Below are 16,213 nucleotides of genomic sequence, written 5' to 3' on the forward strand. Positions count from 1 at the left end.
CAACGGTTAAGGTCAAATAGAAAGTAAATGGTGTCAAGACCTTAAAACAGACTTCACGGTCATCATAGCACCTGTCATATTTATAATATCTATATCTAGAGCTCAGTCTCTCATATACAGGTGAGTATATCTTTAACTCTCAGATATTTTAAAACTGTGGTGAGCATTAAGTTAAAAGCTATATTGAGTGGCAAATGTCACAAAAAAAATTTATATTCCAGAAACAATGTAAACTGAAAAATATGTAGGCTATACCATGAAATATACAGTGAAATAAAAAGACATTCTGTGAAATGGATTTTTGGTCATACTTCCCACCCCTACCATATACATCTTTTACACTAACATAAAGTCCTGAAAATAAAAGTGCTAAAAAGGGATCTTCGCCAACAAAGTGTATACATATAGTATAGCACTTATTGTTTTAATAAAAAAACTTGATTTAATAATTTAACAAAAACCGTACTTCTTTTTAGAGAGGTGTTGAAGTGGAGCTTTGTTTTGGCATTCGCCAGAGTTCCTCTGTGCCTATCCGACACTCCATATCTACATTAACTCTGAAAATTTTAATGAGCTTATGGTCATTTAGCAGCATTAATATTCATTAAATTGGCATTTTGAACTACATGCTAATTACAGACAGATGGACAGACTCATTCAACATTTTGCTGCTGCTTTTGTTATTTCACTTTTTGTTAAATCGAAAACACTTTTACAGCATAAAATACTGAGGTGGAAAAGACAGAAAGTTTGAGCAGGGGAGGATTTATTATTTTCGGGGCCTCAGGGAAAGTTCAGATTTGAGGGGATGTATTGTCCTGATTAGCGATCTGAATGTAATCTGTCAGAAATAATCAAATAAAGATTTACGTAATCAGTTTTGGCTGCAGGGGGCATCACACACTTTTAGAAACAAACGTTCAAAAAAATTGTCTTTTGTCAAAAAATTAGGATGAGTCAAATATAGACAAGTCAAATCAACTGTTCGGTTATAAACAAACCAGCATACAGGAAGTTTCTTTATAACCCAACGGTTGGGTATGTCTATATTTTACCAAACCATAGGTTAAAACAACCCAAATAATTTTACCTAACCTGCATGTTTTTGAACTGTGGGAGGAAACCAGAGGACCTGGAGTAAACCTACACTGATACCGAAAAAAAATGCAAAGTAAGGATCTTTGACTGTAGTCCGAAATTTTTGTATGCGTTTGCATTGGTTATCCTACAAATTCGTCATGCACACAAACCTTGCACACTATATCCAATACTATTTCATCCGTTGCGAAAAATTCGCAAAACAATACAAAAGTTTTCGTTAGCACTGTTCACTGCAAATGGATGCAACAAGCTATCACGACCTCTTGACGTGATTGCGTAATACGTAAGGTCGCCCTGACGCATTACATGGCTAATGCAAGACAAGAAGTTATGGTTTAAAAGTACTTTTTTGTTGTGGTAATAATGACGATCGTTTCGCTAGTTATAAGCCTTGTTTGGGTAGTCTGGGAACCACATGCTCATTTTCTCGTATTTGAGGCGTGGTTTACGAATGCCCAGAGCCGTTTATTGGGCGCTACGAATGTCTATCAAATACATCTGTACGTAGCTCATAGCCAATCGTTTCAATTATACAAGATGACATATGTAGAGCGACATAAATTCAAACGTAAACAACTTTTATCGGTATGTGTGCACACAGCTGAAAGCTATGCAACTAAACCGGTAGCTGTATATTGATATTGAAAAGCAACACAATTTAGTGGCACTGTGACAACCACAGTACAGACATAATGACAATATGATATTAATAAATACCACTTACCATTTATAAGTTATTTGTACTTCGTCGACGACGATGCCTAGCAGGTTGGTCCCATTAAACTCCGTGGCTATCATGTCTTGCCATATCCAAACATCCTTCTTGGATATGAAATTGTTTAACGCCAAAACTTGCTCTTTTTTTAAATAAACTTGCGTTCAAAACTACTTCGAACACTATTTAAGGCTGCATAAAAAAGTAACTTTGCGTCTGCTGCCGTGTTGGATAATCAAAACTGCTTCGGTGTGTCGCATAGACGTCGTCATCGTCTTGCTGCCCCCTCCCCGTTCTGTGATTGGTTCCCTATTTCAGGGGCAAAAAGGTCCATAGTTTCCATGCTAGACTTGCAGCGTGAAAAAATTTGCACGCAAGGCAGCATGGGGAAACCCAGGCTATCGTTTGGGATCGTTTAGAGCGCTTTGTAGCTGCATTGAAACTGCAATTTTAAATTGCTTTAAAACTGTAAACTGTTGAGGTCCACTAAAGTTCACTATATGAAGAAAAATACTGGAATGTTTTCCTCAAAAACCTTAATTTTTTCTCGAGTGAACAAAGAAAGACATCAACATCTTGGATGACATGAGGGTGAGTAAATAATCTGATTTTTTTATGAAAGTGGAGTAATCCTTTAAGCCAAGGCTTGAGCCAGGGACCTTCCTGCTGTGAGGAAATAGTGCTACCCACTAATTCACTGTGCCGCCTGTAATGAAAATAATACATTTAAATTGTAAAGTATACATAGTAGTTATTGTTGTACTGTCTTAAATTTATGATAATTGTATGGAATAATATGTTTTTGTATAATTGCAGGACTGATAATCTCTAATGAAAATCATCATGTGATATGACATCTGATTAATTACATAAACGAGAATTTGGAGGGGGGTCTTAATGATCCTAAAGAATAGGCTTTATTTTCTTCATGTAAATTATAATTGCCATTTCCCAAATAGGATTCTGTGTCCCACTGTTTTCCTTTTTTAATTCATTAGAGGCACAAACCCAAAGTTTTTTTAGCATAAACTATTGTTCTCATTATGAAATGTGTATAATTTACGAAGAATATTATTTCTTTCTCATTTTAATTTTAAGGAACAACGTAACCTGGACATGTTATTCTAATATTCACAGCAGTAGTATTGTTTCGAGCTCTGAGTTTTAATAATCCCCTTGATTTTTTTTTAAACAAAATTGCTTTTGAAGAACACTATCAACATTGTAAATAGTCTTTCTCGTCTCGTCACCCAGTGCTGATTTTCCCATTTTTGCTCTAATCTCCTTCCTTTCCTTAAGAGGGTGTCATCAAACTGCAATCCAGCATTTCCACTCGCTCATCAGCCTGCCATTTCAAGGCCCACATGACTAAATTATCCTCGGCACAGCCCGGCTCAGTATTACAACAGTTACAGATGATTCACCTCCGCTATCTAACCCGGTAAATATCTGCCTTCGCATACGCTCCCCGCTGACTGCAGCCCTGTGCACGTCTGGAGGACAAATACCCATATCAGACAAACGAGACGCAGTCAGACGCTACAATGCTTCTGATGACAGTGTCCCGAAAAAACTGGTCTTTATCTGCTGCATGATCGCGGTGCGTATGAGCATCTTGTTGAAGTGGTGACCTTGAGTTTCCTTTGAAAGTGAGGGCAGATGAACCTGCTCAGAGTTCATTATAGAGACTCGAGAATGATGTGTCAATTTCGGGTGAGATGTGCTCAGTCACATTTAGATCATTTTCACCATCCGCTCTAAAGGTTGTCTGTGAACACATGGTAAGATAAACAAACACTTCAAGGTAAATATCATAATGCTTAATGCCAAGGATTTAACCACATATTCAGCAATGGAAGGATCAAATGTAAAGGTTATTTTTGCTATTCTAGTTTTTTTGAGGAGCAACTGCAAGTGAGCCATTTGTAAATTGATTTCTGCCGAAAATGTGTACGGGGACTAGGGACACACTTAGCTTTTTGTGGCGGGTAGAAGTAAACCTGGAATTGAATAAATCATTGAAAAAAATACAGAAACAGCAGATGTTTCTTGCCTATTGAGTCGTGTCCTTAGAAGGTCGCAGCCTTCGATTTGAGAAACAGCTTAGTTCTGAATTGCAGAGTTAGGGGGCATGCACACCAAAGCTTTTACGCCCGCGGCCGGCACATGTTTTCAATTGTTTCCAATGGAAGCTCTGCGTTTTTCAAATAAGCCAGCAGCTAACTTTTTTTTTCGCGCTGAAAAACGACGCTCTGTGGTTTTTCTGCGCTCGGAGTTGAGCGTCGAGAGTTGAAAGAGATTCAGCTTTGGGTGAAAAGCTCTGCTGGTCAATGTCAGTCTCACACGGCAGTCCAATCACAGTGGAGGAGGGGCGGGACAAGTATCACAACAACCAACCGGCTCACAGTTTAAGTATCACAGCTACCAAAGTGTTCAGCTGAAAAAACAGCTGGCAATCGGTGTCCTCCAGGCGTTTTCAGACGTGTTTAAAAGTTTTTGTGTGCACAACTCCTTAGATTGTTAAACATTTTTCACATTTTTGTGTTTATGATTATTTGGGCCGGGCTAAAACAGTGGCTTGATGACACACTGGAGCCACCAAGCCTGGCTCCGCCCCTAACACAATCGTGATGCAAGGATCCAAGTGGTAATTGAAAGTTAAGAGAGACCTCAGCTTTCCCGCAAGTGGGCGTGGTTTCAGATTAGACAGCAGACACGCCCCCATCATTTGAGAGCGGAGAATCCTGCTTGTTTTTACAAGATTATTACCTGGACACATGGCAAGATAAACTAAAAGTCCACTATATGGAGAAAAATCCTGGGATGTTTTTCTCAAAACAAAGAAAGACATAAAAAGAAAAGACATATGGGTGATTCTCACGAAATCCAGACTTAAAAGGTGTCCAGCATCAGATTTTTTAAAAAGCCATTAAAGCAAATTTCTTTTGCACATATAAGATTAAGGTCTGAACTTACTAAAACCATTATTTTTAGATGATTTAAAACATATTTCCTATAGAATTATTTACATTTTTCAGATTATGATTATAAAAAAGTATCATTACCGCAACATGATATTACATTAAATATATGCATTTACAAACTCATGTTTCGGTAATGAGAACTAAAAAGTTGTCAAGGTACTATGACAAAAAAAATGCAACTTTCTGGAGAGAAAAAATAAGAACTGCTTACCTGGTAGCCATCTTGAGTGTCACAATCAATTATGTTCCTTCCAACAATTATTATTTTTTTTTTTTGAAAATGTTAGTTCCTTGAGGGCTTAAAGGCGGAGTCCACGATGTTTGAAAAACGTTTTGGAAAAGGAGACGGGCCGACTACCAAAACACACTTATAGCCAATCAGCAGTAAGGAGCGTGTCTACTAACCGACATCCTTGCCGGGTTGCGTATGTGTGGGGCGGGTCTATCAACAGAAGGTCCAGATTCTATACGGACTACCGGCACATCCGGGAACTTGACTGTAAATTTCGTCACCGCCCCTTTTCGGGGGATAAAAAAGCAGCGCTTCCATTGGCTTCCATTCAAAACAGCGGAACAAAGCAGCGTTTTTACACAGCCGGCAGGCGCAAACAACCCACGAAATCACTCAGACCAAACATGTCGAGTACCCATCCGTCCATCCCGCCCGCCACAGAGCGCGAAAGACACACCAACACACCCAATTTGGTCAATACAAAAACATGTCTCTTTCATTCTCACAGCGTCAAATTTTGTGTAACAACGCCATCCAGTGATTGCTGGAAATATCACTAAGCCAGTTAGTTGTATGACTCGACGGAAAAGTGCACTCATTACTCTAAAGACATAATAAATAAATACGAAGTAACTTTCAAATACGAAGTAACATCATTCACTTGCTTCCCTGTTGACTCGATGAGGTACGAGTAAATGTCCGGGTAAGACACCTCTGGCCAATAGGGAGCGTTGTTACACAAATTTGATGCTGGGAGAATGGAGGAGACATGTTTTTATATTGACCAAATTAAATATGCCAACTCATCTTTCGCGCTCCATGGCAGGCAGGGTGGACAGACAACCACTCAACATGTTTAATCTGAGTGACTTCATAAGTTATTTACGCCTGCCGGCCGTGCACGAAGGCCGCCCCGCTCCGCCACCTTGAATGGAAGCCAATGGAACGTCTAGTGTGATTTCCCCCAAAAGTGGGCGTGAACCTGTTCAGAGACATTCTATGACGTTGCGCCGGTTGTGCGTATTGGGGTAGGGGTGTGTTTGTTTAAGTGATTTCAAATATCAACATTGGCTTTCAAACATCGTGGACTCCGCCTTTAAACAATGATTGAAAATTGTTGCAGAGGATGAGAAATTTGTTCTTGGACACATTTATAATCCTTATTATTGTCTTTACATTTACCAATGATCACCAAATACCAAATGTTTCTTTACTGTAAATGTGTATAACATGCGCTGAAGCTTTTTATTTGTAAGATTTTTTAATTATAAATCTTTCTATTTCAAAGAACCAATATTCAGTCATGGACACACTGCGGTAATGAAAATGTTCCCCTTAAATGTGGAAAAAAACTAAATTGGTTTGTATAATGTCATTTGAAATAGTACATGAAGAGATGTTTGTAACTGTATGCTTCTTATTTTGATACTCCTACTTTGCATTTACTTTTTTATCAAAATGTTTCATGACACCTCATAAGTCTAATTTCACGAGAATCACCCAGATGCTTGTCTACGTTTTTTGTAAGAATTCTATGGCATTTAAGATTTTAATGATATAAAACCCTTATTAAAAGAAAAAGAAAACTCTACCCTGATACATATCATTGTTATGATATAAAATGAATCCTATCGTGATATAAAATTGTGTAATATCGCTCACCCCCAGGCATGGCTAATAAGAGCCAATGACTTGAGATTTCATTTGTACTTCAATACTGTCAAATATACTAGTCTTGTAATTTACACGAATTAAGAGAAAGGTAATACATTCGGTACCTCAGCCATAGCACAGATAATGTAATTGTCTCTATAATGACACAGAAAGCAGTTGTCGGTGACTAGAGATTTTTCTGCACTTTAAAACCTTCAAGCCGCGAGATTTAACAAAGAAACCACGGATGACCAGATTGGGTTTAGAGACATATGGGTGGACGATGGAGATCCACTCAAGAGGAGAATGAGACAAATGAGACAAATTGACAAAACACTCGGAGGGGGTCTCTACCGCCAACTCCACCCCGTAAAGGAAAAGTTGTGTGCAGTGGCGTGAAAAGATGGTAATAAAACAGCGAGAGTGTGTGAGAAAGTTAATTTCACCAAAACTTTCCTTGTTACTTTACAGAGATTATTGATTTTTATACAACAGATCCTTAAATCTGATTAGATCAGAACCACTCCAAGTTTGCAGTTTCATAAAAAAATTCTGATAATTTACTCACACCCGTCATCCAAGATATTTATGTCTTTCTTTCTTCAGTCGAAAAGAAATTAAGTTTTTTGAGGAAAACGTTCCAGGATTTTTCTACAAATACTTTAGTGACCTCAACAGTTCACATGCAGTTTAAAACTGCAATGTAGCTTCAAAGGGCTCTAAACGATCACATCCATAGCATGAGGGTCTTATCTTGCAAGACAATCATAATTTTTACCAAAAACATAAGTACTTTTAACCACAACTTCATGTCTTGCACTAGCCATGTGATGCCTCAGAGTGACCTGATAATCATATCGAAAGGTCATGCATGACGTATTCGAAAATACCGCTCCAATGTTTGCAAGTGTGGAGAAAGAGGACCTTTCCGATGCTGTTGTATGTGAAATGATACAAATTTATGTCTTTGTGTCAGGTTATTGTTTAAAATGGTCTGCAAGTGCATTTCACGTGTAATGCGTGATCATTCAATGTGACTATGTAATATGTAATACGTGATTTTGATACAGCAAGAGAGAAAACATTGATGCAAAAAAAGGAGAATGTGTATTGCTATCTCTACAGGAACTTATGTGCCTTTTTAGCACACAAAGACTGAACTTGAAGCACACAAAGATTAAACTGAAGAATTAACTTTTTAGTATTTATCAAACTGCCAACTTCAGTGTACAGCTTTAAGCCTTGTTTATAATCGACGCGTCCACACAAACGCGAGGGTACGTGTGGCAAAAATGACGTCAACGCGGAGTAGGCAGTAGTGCACATTGAGTGAGTGAGACCCCATTTCGCTTGGCGGTGTGTACGTCAAATTTTGTAACTTTGTGCGCAGCTCCGCAACCCAAGAAGCACGAGTTCCAGGCAAATCTGGCTGAGCATGTTGTCTCATCACGCCGGCACCCAGTCTGTGCGTCAAGTATAAACACCTCCCCAAACGGACGAGGTGCACACGCAGTCAGCAGACACTCAAAAGTATAAAAGGCTTTAGGTAACATAAGAGCACAAGGCTACATTGCGCTTGCGTCGAACCATGCGACACACACACGCTCCAAACCAAGACAAGCAAACCGAAAAGTTTGGATGTTTTTTCATGTACCGTGCTACCCCTATTGCCCACCCCCCGACATCATCTCACCCCCCCCCCCCCAAAGACCACTGCTGTAAAAGTACTACCTACATTTGAACTGTTATGTGTATAGTATCTAGTACACAGATCTACCCTCTAGCATCACAGTTAAGGGCCTTAGAGACAAGCAACATGAACTAAAAGCCACTGTGGTCTTAAATAAACTGATGAAAAAAACTCTGCTTAGTTGGGTATCACTGCCCACTGTCTAACCCACTGTTTAGGTGTTGATATGGCATGATCGGCCTTTTGCATGGGCTTGCATAAGTCAGCACACGTACGCATTCACACCTGCCAAAGTCTTTAACCTCTCAGACATGCTTCACCTGACCACCACGTGCCACCCATAGCTCTCAATCTCTCTGCTCCTGTCTGGCAGACCCAGTCAGGGGTGGGTAATTTCCCAAGTTTCAACCATCTCCCATAAATCCTTGCCCTGTCTGATGGGCTCATTCTCACAAAGGTATTCTCAGGTCTTTTTTATTGCCCTCTCTAGCTCTGACCTTTGGTGGTACATTTGGCTCTAGGTGCACCCCGGAGAGATGATGTTTGAAAAAGAATTGTTAAGAAGCGAGCAGAAGTCCATCAACAGAGAAAGGATGGGAAAAAGTGTAAAAGTAGTTTAATTTTCGTAGGATATGCCTACTGCGAAGTCCTGTGGGAGATAACAGCCAAGGCATTGAGAGAAAGTGTGGTTTGCTCCATTGAGGTGGAAATGTGTGGATGGACATCTCAGTTTTTGAGACTTGATGATGGTCATCCAGTTAGCACATGGTAACCATGGAGACCTGGGAATGAAGTGATTTCATGGTTATGTTAGTAGTAGCATTATGGGTAGTGAAGACAGGTGTATCAAAAGCAGGGCTTTCAAAGTCACGGCTGAATCTCCGGAGATCAGTCTTAACTCTCACAAATATTATTAGAATGAAAGTAGAGGAAGTTCATTTTCATGAACCATCTTCACTTCAACACAATAAAAATCACTTTTTGCCATATACTTTTTAGCAATGTAATTAAAAAAGAAAAGTGAAAATATACTGTAAGTAGGGCTGGGATAAACGTTTAAAACGATTAATCTAGCGATTATTTATCTATTCAGTTCGATTCTCGATTATCTCCCCATTAATTGACTTATAGTAATTTATACATGTTGATTTCCATATCTGAGTGAAAAAAACATGTATTCCTTAACATTGCAATTATGTTTAATTCTCTTAAAATCCCAAAATAAAAAAGACTATACAAGTGCAAAGTAATGCATTCGTTTTTCAGCGTTTGCAGCGCATACTGTGCAGTTTAAAGAGACACAAGGCAGCATTTTTATGTTAATAAATCATCTTCGTAAGTCAGTATATGGTTAAATGACTCATTACCGGACGAATGAAGACTCTCTCGCCCGCCCCTACCACCTGTAGTAAGAATAACCCACTTGCAAGTTCGCTGTATCTGACCCGACATCCTTCAGTCTCGCAAAGTCTCAGATATCGCGAGAAGCAGGATCACTTTACGGCAAACAACACAGAGGCAGGCGAGCGAAACACGGCTAGCGATTGTTGCAAATGGCAGAGCCGGGGAAGAAGCATCGAAAACCCTTGACGGAAGATTCAAAGAAAAGAAAAAGAGCTTCAGACCTAATATATATATTCCTCTTCAATGCGCCTTTTGATGGTCAGTGTCATTTTTATAACTGTGATTTGTTTAGTCCACATAGTTTTTATGCTGCTCTGGTCTGTAATGACAGATATAAACACAATCATAGACATAAGAACTTAAGAAGCACATGGTACATTATCAGGGTTTCCCGCAGCATATTTCAGTTAAGGCGGCCCGCCTAAGCTTGGAAACCCTACCGCCTTAACTAGCTCGTCCAAAAAAAAAATGCTGCACAAAAGGCCGTCAAGTGCATCTTGGAGAATAGCGCATACGCGCATCACACCGCATGCGGGGACGCGCGCCACACGGCCGCAATGAGAGAGACGTGGTCCGGACCGTCACTGTCTGGAGGATAACTAGCCAGTTGATAAAACATCTCGGAGAATAGCACTGACGCGCTTCACACCGCGAGTGTGCATGCGCACTACACGGCCGAAATGAGATAATACGTGGTCCGTCATGTCTGGAGAAAAGCCAGTTGATAAAAAACGTGTCCGTGAGAACTGTAAGTGGATTTATGTTTGGGGTTTATTTAAGCCTGTTATTGCATTAGTCTATAGTTCTTCTAATTTTAAAGTAAGTTAGCTGGTGATTTTGTTGTTTGAGCAACCTGCTAAGGTTTCACGTGCCTGTTGATGCTCTTGCTCACTTTATTTATGTGCATTATTTACATGCTACAGTTACACTCCTTTAAGATAATGTAATTAACAGTGGGAAATAATCAGTTTTTACAATTTTTGTGCTATCTATCATCTTTCGCCAGACGTTCTACAACATATGCTTTAGTTTGTGTTTATTAACCTTTTAGTTTCACTTCATCACGCAGCTATTCCCGTTAGAGGTATTTAATTCATTAATAATCTAGTATGTGTTCATTTTTTGTCATAGTTTTTTCAAAATTAAGTTTTATTTGAGTGTTTAAAAAATAAAAATGTGTTTATTTTATTAAAATATTTTAATTTTCATCATGACGCATACGCCCCGCCCCTTTGATTGCCACGTCCTTGGCCCCGACCACCCGCCCAACCCTACCTCTTTAACTAACAAATTTTCTGCGGGAAACCCTGATTATTAAATCTGTTTTTCTTAAGATTACAATAAAATGAAACATTTCACTCAGTGATTGACAGCATGATGCAATCGATCGTGTTTCTCTTCAACAGTAAGCATCAGATTTAGATTTATAGATGTATCTGTTTCTCTGAAGATTATTAAGATAGATGAGGATTCATTTAGTGCTAAGTAGAGAGTGAATGGCAGCGCAGTCTTCTGGCAACAGTGTGTTTTTAAATATTTCATTGTTTTCTCAAAGTCATGACACTTTAAAACACTTTAATTGAGCGTGAGCAGCGCTACTGCTTCAGCGGTGGTCCTGCTACCATGTGCTCGCGCGTGCGGTGTTCATACTTGTTAACATGGGCGCTGAAAGAAACACACGCCGCTTATGCACTGCTCACGCTTGCGGTGTGAAACCGGTGTCATGAGCAATTCGGTCCCCCCTAGGACCTCGATTGGTACCTAGCACTAATGCCTGGTCAAAAGTTTGTCATTGCGATATCTCGTCTGCGTTAGCGGTCTAGCAAGCTAATTACGTTGTACAAAATAGAAGCATACAACTTTTTTTTTTAAAGTTAACAAAAAAATAATATAATAAACAAATATTCATGTTGCAGACACGTCAGTACTTTTGTGTCATCATCTGCTTTACAAAAACAATACTTTTATTTGTGTAAATTATTAACATACCTTACGAAATGTATTTTTTTAAATAGTAAAAGTGTAGTAATCATGGCTTATGAATTATATTTTGAATGTGTGATTCAGCTATGTAGTAATCATGTTTTGTATAAGTAATTTATTAACTTTACACAGTACAAAAGTGGAAAGGGTATAATAATCTAAATAATAAAATGACACAAGTAATCAACAAGACATCAATTGTAATTTTAACAACGTTCTAACTACATAAATCATAACGCGATTTTGTAGGTATTGTAATAAGGCGCTAAGAAAACTACCCATGAGGAGTTTTTTCAGCCAATGGAATCACGCGGGGGTCCTAAGGGGGGCAGAATTGCCAGGGGGGACTGAATTGCTTATGACACCGGGCATTGCTACTACTGTATTCTCCGGCGCCACCATTTTGGGTCTGAAAAATCAACGTGCATATTTTGCGTCTACGAATTTTTTGCGTCAAAGTCATCGATGACGTTGACGTGTTGTCCCAGCCCTAACTGTAAGACGTATTAGCTTACTACCAAATAATCAGAAATACAACTACTTTAAATGCACATATTAATCTAGTTACCGGTAAATTAATATTTTTCCATTTTTATTTAAAATGTCTAACGGCAAATTTTATGTATCTTTAAGCATCTAAGAACAACCCTCATTACATTATACAGAATGCTACTTCTATGTGATGCAAAACATTTCTTTAGGGTACACTGTTACAAATGTCTGTAGAAATTATAGTATTACTGGCAGCTGGTTGCCAATATATGTTTCCGACACTTAACTTAAAAATATTAACAAACATTGGTATATTTCATTATTTATTATAGCATACTATAGTAAACTATATTAATTATACACTTTAATGTATGCTACGGTTTTCTGTTGTAGCAACTAGTGAATTTATAAATTGTAGTAAATACTGTAGTACACTTTAATATGTAATATGGTAGGATTCAAAAGAACTACAGTATTTTGGAATTTGTTTACTATAGTAAATACTAAAGTATATTATAGTGCTTTATATGTGGAAATTAAAGTTTTTGAACACACGCACCTCAAGCCGTGAACACACACACACACCCGGAGCAGTACGCAGCTATCCCTAAAGCGCACCGGAGAGCAATTGGGGTTAAGGTGCCTTGCTCAAGGGCACCTCAGTTGCAGCATGCGGCCGTGAGACTCAAACCGGTAACTCTCGGGTTACAAGCCCGACTCTAACGACTAGGCTACGACTGCCCCTGAATATTAATAAAGACAGATATTGCGATACTAGCAAAGAGGATGTTTTCGGACCACAAACTTTGCTGAAAGCATCCGCAAGACCACATGTTTCAAACATCAGCACATGCTTGTAACAGTCTCTTAACACATCTTTATCATGGCATATAAAGTACCATGTAAAGGGTCTTTGAAGATGATTTTTTATTTTTGTTGTGGTTTGAGCTTTACCCTTCTCATGGCCTGGAGGCTTTTGGAGAATCTTTTTTGAGTATGTGATGAGATTTACAGAAAGCAAGAAGCGCCTGGAGGAAGCTAAGGGGAAAAGCCACACGCACACACATACACACATCTGACACGGGGTCTCCTTTGCCAGCGGAGGAAATATCAGGTTGTCATTATCAAATTCTAATTCCCAAGCTGTCAGTTTCCATTACGGCAGTGGAGCTCGGAGTCCTAAAGGTTATTGATTTAAGTCCTAATCTACAAACAAATATTTTACCTGCCCTTTTTTCTTGGCCGGCAGCAATGTTAAGCGAAGGGCAAAATCTAGTGTTGATGGATTTTGCTTTGGTTGGCACGGTGCGCGGGTGTGAGAGTCGTAGGACGGGGCGCCTTTGCCGTTATGAATTATGGGTACTTTATGGGGAACGGACTAAACGATAAGGAATATGAAACTCGGTGGCCAAACTAAATATTATATAAGCTGTTTTAGTTTCTATACATTTCATATGAGCCTATAGCAAGAGGTTTTTGCAAGCCTGTTACCAAACATACAACAAACACCTTAATACCAAGTGTTACTCTAAAAATTTTCAATACTACATGAATAAAAAACTTCAGTCAATTTATTTTCTATTTTAGCAATAGCTGTGAATATCACCTGGCTGTTACTATAGAGACAGTATCTAAAGGTCAAAAATGGCTATGCCATTATACCAAAAAGCTTTTTCACAACTGTTGTGAACTTATTGAATTAATCAACTTAAGCGAGAGTTGTCATTCAAATGTTATTTAAGTGACAACAGTTATGAACCATAGACTGTAAAAAAAGATGGACAACGCCCGTTCGCTCTCTTTCATTGGTGAAAAGTGAAGCCACCAGTGTCCCAATACGGCACTGACATCTTGGTTCTTGAGTCTGCCCAGTAGCGACTTGGAACCAGTTCTGCGCAGTAGTGAGCAGGAAGTAAAGCCGCCAAATCAAGGCCCCGCCCTCGCAGAATGCGCATATTCCAGCTGTCAATCATGACGTCACACCACCGTTTTTATATCATTAAATAACTAACTTAAAACTAACTTATTTTAAAAACTTGAATTTACCTCAGCGTGATAAAAACTACAGTAAATGACAAAAACAGCTTCCAAAAAAGATAATTGAAGTGTAATTAAATTGTTTAGTTGGTTTCAAGTCCCATTGAATAACGGGGTTTATGACCCATACTAGGACCAGTCACTGGGGGGCAATCGAGACGTTTTGGCTTCACTTTTCAGGGCTTGTGCGGCACGCTTGTTATAAACGCATTGTATTACACGCTAGCTAGTTCGTTTTATTGTATATTTAAACAATCTCCAAACAAAAAAGAAAACATACTGTGCTTTTATTTACTTTCAAGAAATATTTAACAACCTGATCTCACAAATATTCATACATATTTTACGAGTTGGCTAACTTGTATGTATTCGTATGAAGTAAATCGTACACAAACTTACGATTATTATAAAAAACAATAACAAAACCCCATCCCTAACAAGTCAAAGGGGCAAAAGCAAATTCTCCAAAACTGTGGTCGTACAAATTAATATAAATAAGCCACTTCGTAAAATAATAATAAACAATACTTGCGATTGTTTTCATAACCGATTAATCTGGCGATTATTTTTCTGATTAATCGACTTATCAGATAAAAACCGAAATATTTTCTCAATTTGAATTTTCACTTATTATAGATAAAATAAGGCACTAAGTTAGGGTATTCACATGTAGAAGTGTACTTTTAAAAGGGCAAAAGCCACACACTACTAGAGTTTTACTAATATAATCTTTTGGATTTTGATATTTTAAGACTTCAATAAAAAAGGTTGTGCAGCTTCTAAATAGTAAGATATCTTTAAATGTCAAAATAATAATAAACAAAATGTATTAAGGCTACATGGATGTGCTGGTGAATAAATTTAGCCACAGATCAATAAACATATTTTAATCTTTGTTGTATGAAGAAACATCGCCTGACTTTAATTATAAGAGCACAACTGGTGCTATATGAAGCTGTCCGACGGTGGTGCGGGAGCACCAACTAATCAAATTGACATTGAATATTATAATCGATTATTATGAATATGATATGAATACATATGAATTGCCATAAGATATCGTTGTGGCTACCTATGATAACTGTTATTTATAACCTGACACACACACCAAAGGTACGTCACCTGGCTGAAAAGCAAATCTGTCTTTGTAACCGACTAGCTGACCACATTTATGATCAGATTCAATCTTCATGACTGAGGGGTGAAGTGATATTGGAGACGGTCACCGCAGACTTACGCATTCATGGCATCACGCCACATCAACGCATCAGGACACAGAGAAGAAGATGAAGAGTGAACGAAAGGCTACCTGATGAGAAAAGAGAGGCAACGGCTGTGGTTTGTTGCTACTGGTCAATTACAGTTCGGCTATGGAGCCATCTGTTAATCTCTCCCCCCTCCCTTTATTTCTTTCCACGCTAACAGCCTTCACGCTGTCAAACCCTGAGCATATCTGAAAGATTGTGGAAAATGATAGCTGTCCGACACACGCTGCCTTTATCTTAAAGTAGTACAATAGGAGGGATCCAAAATAGATAAGAGACAACTAGTGATAATACGGGGAGGCATCATGGTTGGGTGGTGCGAGTTTGAGTTGCAATGTTTATAAAGAGCAACAGTGCCATCCTGGGGTAATGTAGGGTACTGTTGAAGAAAGTTCATATGGTGCCAGAGGAAACATTTTAAGAGACTTCATAATTATGTTTCTCCTATCGTAGGAACATAAAGTAGTACAACTGTTGTACAGTAAAAGTGCTCCTATGGGTCATTTGAGCATGGGTAGGTAGGTACGCAAAGATGTATTAGACTCCCAGGACACACAAAATAAAGTATACAAAATATTTATGTTTAATGAAATGTAAGTTAAAAGTGTTTAATGCATATCTATAATAAATGTCAGGGTGTTCCCTAGGAACTGAATC

The sequence above is a fragment of the Misgurnus anguillicaudatus genome, chromosome 8 (genome assembly GCF_027580225.2).
Source record: "Misgurnus anguillicaudatus chromosome 8, ASM2758022v2, whole genome shotgun sequence".
Classification (NCBI taxonomy): domain Eukaryota; kingdom Metazoa; phylum Chordata; class Actinopteri; order Cypriniformes; family Cobitidae; genus Misgurnus; species Misgurnus anguillicaudatus.